At 37.3% G+C, this 6,609-nt stretch overlaps 1 pseudogene; it reads left to right on the top strand.

Annotated features, from left to right (window-relative positions):
• Positions 1-235: 235 nt before the first annotated feature.
• LOC138089550 (zinc finger protein 22-like) lies at positions 236-910 on the top strand (annotated as a pseudogene).
• Positions 911-6,609: the final 5,699 nt, after the last annotated feature.

Genomic DNA, 6,609 nt, shown 5'->3' with positions numbered 1-6,609 from the left:
AGCTTTTTGTATTTATATATGGAAAGGGCATCAAACTAAGTGGATTGAAATAACTTATCACCCAGACATCTTATTTGTTTAAAAATAGTACTTGCTGACTTCCGACAGCGCGAAGGGCTCGGGGCAAGCGAGCGAGGGCGGCGGCGAAAATTCTGAGCTGCGTAGCTCTAGGAAGTGGAACACTCGTTCAGAAGAAGGACATAGCCTGTCTTAAGAATACATTTGGCTCCTCACCATGCGGTTAGGAAAACCTAAAGGAAGTGTATCTCGGAACTCAAGCCAAGGAAAAGTCTAGGAGAACCAGCGCAGAACCGGCCGGCAGCGGCAGAGATGCGGGGTGACTGTCCGATTTGACTCAAGCTTCAGGAGACTGAGACGAGGCCTGGATGAAAAGCCTTATAAGTGTGTCGAATGTGAAAAGAGCTTCAGTCAGAGCTCGACTCTTTTCCAGCACCAGAAGATCCATACTGGAAAGAAGTCCCACAAGTGTGCGGACTGTGGGAAAAGCTTCTTTCAGAGTTCTAACCTCATTCAGCATCGCCGCGTCCACACCGGGAAGAAGCCCTATCGGTGCGGTGAGTGTGGAGAAAGGTTTAAACAGAGCTCAAACCTCATTCAGCACCAGAGAATTCACACTGGAGAAAAGCCTACCAGTGTGATAAGTGCGGCCGGCGCTTCAGCCAGAGTTCCCACCTCATTCAGCACCAGCGAACCCACACTGGGGAGAAGCCCTACCAGTGCAGTTGAATGTGGCAAATGCTTCAGCCAGAGCTCGCACCTCAGGCAGCACATGAAGGTGCACGAAGAAGAGAAGCCCCGGAAAGCCCGGGGCAAAAGCATTAGGGCCAAAACTCACTTGGTGTCATCTTGGAAAGCTGGCAAAGGGAGGAAGTCAGTGGCTGGAGACTAGTCAGTCTCCGCTAAGTAAAGGGCACTGCCCAGCCCTTTTTTAAAAAATAAAAAGTGTTTCTTTTAGAACTGAAAGTATTTTTTAAATGTAATAGTGTACTTAAATACTGTATCCTTTCCTAGCATGAGGACATTGGGAGTTTAATGACATTGGGATCAGAGAAATTATGAGTCCAGCCTTCCTTATTTTTTATGTAACCTGCAGTACAAAACACAGGAAATGTGTTTCTAGAGAACATAAGCTCCTAGAGCTCTTTTGAAATTGCTTCCTGCATCATTTCGACCAAAAAAAAAAAAAATCATGTTTTGATGACGTGTAAAGGTGTAAAAATTCCAGTGACTGCTCAGTTTCAGGACTTTCCTTGGAAAGAATAATTAAAGGGAGAAATTAATTCCATCAGTTTTAGAGTTCTGTCGTAGATGAGAGTTTATGTTTTTAAAGTTTTGTAGTATATTACCCATTGGTTTGTAAGTATGTCTCAAGGTTCAGCGTACTAAGATGAATTCACGTTCACAGATTTTTAGTCAGTGAAGTACATCAGTTTGTGTTAGCTTTTTTTGTTCATTTCTCCTGTTCATAGATAGTTACTAATTAAAGGAGTAGAGCTTCCCTATTTTTCATCAAATTCTTAGTAAGTGACACTCTGGAAGCCAAAGAGAGCAGCGAGTTCGACTGCAGGCCTCCTCCCCCGGCTGATGCTGCCCTTCGTGGTGGTCTGACACCACTCGTTTCTAGAAGCTGAAACGGCTTCATGTCAGTCCTTACCCACGTCTTTGAGCTCTCTCTTGTGCTCTGACAGGCCGAGCCAGCCTTTTAGAGCTAAATGAATAAATAAACAAAATTATTTCTTCTAAATAATCTCAACTTGCAAATTAAAAATCTATAATTTATATGCTTCCCTGCCTCCCCCTTCAAGAGCTTCTTATAACCCTGGTTATCTTAAATGTTTGCCAGTAGCATAGTGAAGTTTTGAAAAAGTCAGTTGTTACTGCATTGTAGCTTTTTTGAAATCTAAGTTTAACTTTTTCTGAGTTACCTGTCTTATTTATAAGACCAAACAAGTTTCTTATCTTTCATGAGAACAGTGCCAAGTATCAAACATTTTGATCAGCCTTCAGCTCAGGTTTTAATTTCTATTAAATGCTAACATTCTTCTGATTTTTTTTTGTATCTTTCATAATCATATCTGATCCTGCTGTATTAATGACAGTTATCCATAAAAAATATTTTTAAAGAGTATTTTGCATATTACTACCTTCTGTTTATTTTTCTCCTGGGAGGTTGCTTTGATGATGTAGGCAGCATCTAAAATCACAGCCTGGGAAGAACCTCTTGTTTTGCCTGTCTTTGATTGCCTCAAACTTGAACTTTGCCTCCCTCATGGCCTTGTATTGGAGTGCCAAGTCATGGCAGATGGCTTTGTCAACAGCAGTTTGATCCAACAGGATATTCACAGTGTTGTGTGAGTGCAGGCATGCCTTAGAGTGCCACAATAAAGCAAATATCACAGTAAAAAAATAATAATAAGAATAATACTTGCTGAAATTGAAAAAGCAAAACATTTTGATTAAAGATAAAACATTACTCTTTTAAAACTTGTTATTATCAGATGATTACCCAAACTCCACTCCTGGCTACCACCCAGTCTTCTCATACATCATTGCCCTCAGTAGTGTACATTAAGGTGACATACGTATGTGTACGTATGCCTGGAATGAAAATTGTTCAGGTTGGAAGGAAACTAGAGAGAGCATGATATTAGAGAGGGCAATTCAATAACAATTTTAAAATGCTCAAAACTCAATGACTTAGTATTTTGGAATAGGAAATAAATGAAAATGAAAAAAAGTACTGAATATGAAAGTAGACACAAAAAATAACTTGTCAAATGCCATGCATCCATCAACAGTAGAATCTGTAAATAGATGATTACAAATGATTGTAAATGAAATCCAATACAGCAGAAAAAATAAACAAATTGCAGCTAAATACCATAATGTAAAAGGAAAATAATTTTGAGTGGCAAAAAAAAATTGTAGAAAAATATATTAATATAACTGCAAAATTAAAGTGAGTCACATAAACTTCAAACACCTAATCTGAACAATAGATTGCTTGGGCTCTAAATATAAAATTAGAAAAACAAGGGAATAATAAACCTGAAATTCAAATCAGCGGTTACATCTGAGGATGAAGGAAATAGAATCAGGAATCATAAAGGAGTGTCTGTGACTTCAAGGGAATGGATTTCTTTCTATTTTGGGTGGTAGATACACAGATGTCCACTGTTCCTTGCTTTCTTAAAATTGTTTTTTAAAAAACTTTTTATTTCATATTGGAGTACAGTTGATTAACTATATTGTGCTAGTTTCAGGTATATAGCAAAATGTTTCAGTTATACAAATACATGTTATCTATTCTTTTTTCAAATTCTTTTCCCAATTAGGCTGTTACATAACATTAAGCAGAGTTCCTTGTGCTATATCCATTTTGGATTATCCTAATGGATATAGGATAATCTTAACTATCCTATTATTATCCTAATAATCCTAATTATCCTATATCCATTAGGTTTTTGTTGATTATCCATTTTAAATATAGCAATGTGGGGCTCTCCATCCCAAACTCCCTATGCTCCTTCGTCCCACTGTTCTCCCCTGGTTAGAGAATGAACTTAATGCATTGCTTTTTTAAATTCTTGCAAGTATTTAAGAGTATCCTTTGGCTTCCCTGGTGGTACAGAGGTTAAAGTGTCTGCCTGCAATGTGGGAGACCTGGGTTCGATCCCTGGGTCGGGAAAATCCCAGGAGAAGGAAATGGCAACCCACTCCAGTATTCTTGCCTGGAGAATCCCATGGAGGGAGGAGCTTGGTGGGCTACAGTCCACGGGTCACAAACAGTCGGACACGACTGAGCGACTTCACTTTCACTTTCACTTTGGATTTTATTTATATCTAATTTTTGATAATCAAATTTTAACAGTATCATGTACCCTTGATATGGACTAGTCCTTGAACAAATGACTGACCAAGAAATAGTTCCTTAAATTCAAACTGAGAAGACAGGCTTTGGGTCCCATGCTTTTGGATCTGAACATTTAGGAAGGATGTCTAAGATATACTTCCTGATTTGCTGATGTGACATCCAGTACAAGGAAGAAAGCCAGAAATGAAATTCTGCTAATTCTGATAAAGCTAGAAAATCAAGAATTCCCTGGGGGGGAAAGGCCTAGTTTAGACAGTTATTTTTAGTAGTCAGTTTCTGAGAGGTTATTGTTTTTTCTTTTTTTAATTTACTTATTTTTTTAATTGAAGGATAATTGCTTTACAGAATTTTGTTGTTTTCTGTCAAACGTGAATCAGCCATAGGTATATATATGGCCCCTCCTTCTTGAACCTCCCTCCCATCTTCCTCCCCATTCCACCCCTCTAGGTTGATAGAGCCCCTGTTTGAGTTATTGTCTTTTTAATGAACATATTCTGGAAATCTATATTTTCAGCACCATAAAAATAAATAGCCCCTTACCTTGATCTATGTAGAGTCAGAAGTATACTAGAAATCTTTAGTCCCATGTACTAATCACAGATTTATCAGAAATGACTATTGCATAATGTATACTCAAACAGAGAGTGTATAACTGACAAGTGATAATGCACATGTTCCTAGCTTGGAAATCAGTCTCTAGATAAGTTCCTTTTTGTTTTAAGTGAACGTTTTCAGTTGCTTCTTAAATTTATGACTAAATTTCAGGTTACTTCTCCTGAGACTGCTGTCAAATTTCCCCTCAGTATTGAACAATATTCTGGAGGAATATAATCTTTTAGAATATTGAGAGAAAAAGCGTATCAATAGCATAGTTAATATAAGTTTTTTCACATAATGCCTGTCCTAGATTAATTCCCACTGCAATTTTTTAAAAATTAAAAAGGTAAGATAAATTTCATGTTGACTAGTTTACTCTTCATAGTTACAGTTTATTGGAGGCAATGAATGTGAGAAAAAGATAGTATGTGCATATCTCAGAGATATTGTAGGTTTGGTTACAAAACATTTCAATAAAGCAAATACCACAATAAGCAATATCACAGAAATTTGTTGGCTTCCCAGTGCACATAGAAGCTATGCTTACATTCTATTGTAGTTTATTAAATGTGCAATAGCATTATGTGCAAAAAAGCACTAAATACATATCTTAATTTTAACATTTTTTATTTATCTGAAATATTAACCATCATCTGAGACTTTAGCGAATAGTAATTTTTTGGCAATGGTAACGTCAAAGATCACTGATCACAGACCACCCTAATGAATATAATGCTTAAAGAGTTTAAGATATTGCAAGAGTTACCAAAATGTGACATAGAGACATGAAGTGAGTAAATAATGTTGGAAAACTGGTAGTTATAGACATGCAGGATGAAAGATTGCTGCAAACCTGCAATCTGTAAAAAAAAGCAAAAAGGCAATATTTGTGAAGCACTATAAACAAAGTACAATAAAACAAAATCAGTGCATGAGTATATCCTCAGTCATGTCCAACTCTTTGCAACCCCGTGGACTGTAACCTGCCAGACTCCTCTGTCCATGGAAATTTCCAGACAAGAGTACTGGAGTGGGTTGCCATTTCCTTTTCCAGGGGATCTTACCAACCCTGGAATCAGACCCACATCTCTTGTGTCTCCTGCTTTGGGAAGCAGATTCTTTACCATGAATGCCACCTGGGAAGCTCCCTGCATAAGTACATACCTCTATATGTAAAATACGATACAGAACAATAAAGTTGGAAAATGAAAGACAAAAATTAAAAAATCACAGAATCTTAAGGGAGGGTAATGAGCAAAATTAAAAATTCCAAAACATTATTATAAGACATACCATATTCTGTTCAGAATGAATTTGTGGGAGGTGATTAGAATGGAAGTGTCAATTTAACATACATGTATTTATGTCTAATATATACATGTAACACTCTCACATAAGCAATTTATGTTTTTAGATTATGTATTTATAAAAACTCTCATGTACTATAATAGTTAACTAAAAGCTTATGCCCTTACTGAGCCCACAAAATTAATATCAATCACAACTGATTTTTCTTTTTGCTGATTCACAAGTCCACCTTGACACCAACCGTTTCTGCTGTTCTGTAGAATGCCACCTCCATTATTCATGCTGAGCACCATCCAATGATTCGTTAAATTCATGTATCAATCACAAAAGCTGTATCAGTCAGAGGGGTATGTGTCAGATGAGAACAGTGACCAGTTGAGAGAAGGAAGAAATAGATATATTATTTCCACTAAAATCTCATATTTACATACTTTTTGGCTCAGATGTAAAGAATCCATCTGCAATGCAGGAGACTGGTTTTGATCCCTGGGTCAGGAAGATCTTCTTGAGAAAGAAGTGGCTACCCACTCCAGTATACTTGCCTGGAGAATCCCATGGACAGAGAAGCCTAGAAGGCTATACTCCATGGGGTTGCAAAGGGTCAGACATGACTGAGAAACTAACACTTTAAGAAGGGTATCTCTAGAAGTCTGGGGAGGAAGAATTCTGATTGAAAAATCTTAATATGCTTCCTAGGATCAATTCAAGTCTGTTCAAGAGTGGACAATTCCAATCTCTGGGATTATAGAAGGAAAGCTTTAGGCTAACATTAAGTTTCTGAACCTAAAAGAAATACATAGCAGACTCCT

Source organism: Capricornis sumatraensis, chromosome 13, assembly GCF_032405125.1.
Source record: "Capricornis sumatraensis isolate serow.1 chromosome 13, serow.2, whole genome shotgun sequence".
NCBI lineage: Eukaryota > Metazoa > Chordata > Mammalia > Artiodactyla > Bovidae > Capricornis > Capricornis sumatraensis.
Note: the sequence above shows the minus strand (reverse complement) of the source record. Positions and strands in the feature narration are given on the sequence as shown.